This window comes from Limulus polyphemus, unplaced genomic scaffold, assembly GCF_000517525.1.
Source record: "Limulus polyphemus unplaced genomic scaffold, Limulus_polyphemus-2.1.2 Scaffold4252, whole genome shotgun sequence".
Lineage (NCBI taxonomy): Eukaryota > Metazoa > Arthropoda > Merostomata > Xiphosura > Limulidae > Limulus > Limulus polyphemus.
In genome coordinates this window covers 88,131-88,895 of record NW_013669862.1, presented here as the reverse complement: position 1 = coordinate 88,895, position 765 = coordinate 88,131, and positions in this window count along the sequence as shown.

Below are 765 nucleotides of genomic sequence, written 5' to 3'. Positions count from 1 at the left end.
CCACATGGTAGATGGAACTCTTGTTTTTGTGGGATATTGGTTTTGTTGCCATCCACATGGTAGATGGAACTCTTGTTTGTGTGTGATATTGTTTCGTTGTCTCCACATTGTAGAAGGAACTCTTGTTTGTGTGTGATATTGGTTTTGTTGTCTCCACATGATAGATGGAACTCCTGTTTGTGTGTGATATTGTTTTTCGTGTATTGAATAGTTAGTGAATTAAACGCCAAACAAAATAAAACAAATCAATGAAAGTAAAGAAAGTCTTAAATTTGTAAGTGAAACTGTATAACTATAGATATATGTATCTGTGTTCTAGCATCACATCACAATATATTAAGTTTCTAGAAGACAAGAGCGTAATATATGTGATGATAAATCCTTGAATCGTGAAAAACGGATACGGAACATTTCAAATATAAAATATATATTTAGTTTCTTTATAACACACTTTGCTGTTCTTTGAACGAAGTCCATCACAATGCTAGTTTTTTTCTGAATGGACCAAGATTTAACATCGATAATTGTACACAAGTTGAAAATAAATAAAATTGATGTGGAATAAATAAAATCAACAATAATTGGTGATGTTTAATGATAACTCTTCTGTTGTGTTTATATCTTGTAGTCTTAGCTGCATTTTGTACTGCCAGGAAGTCTAATGAAACATAATAATGATATGGTAAGGTATGAAATATTTTCGAAAAACCTAATTATTTCTTTATCTTTTTTTCATCTCTTTCCAGCAGATCTGTTTTATTTCTA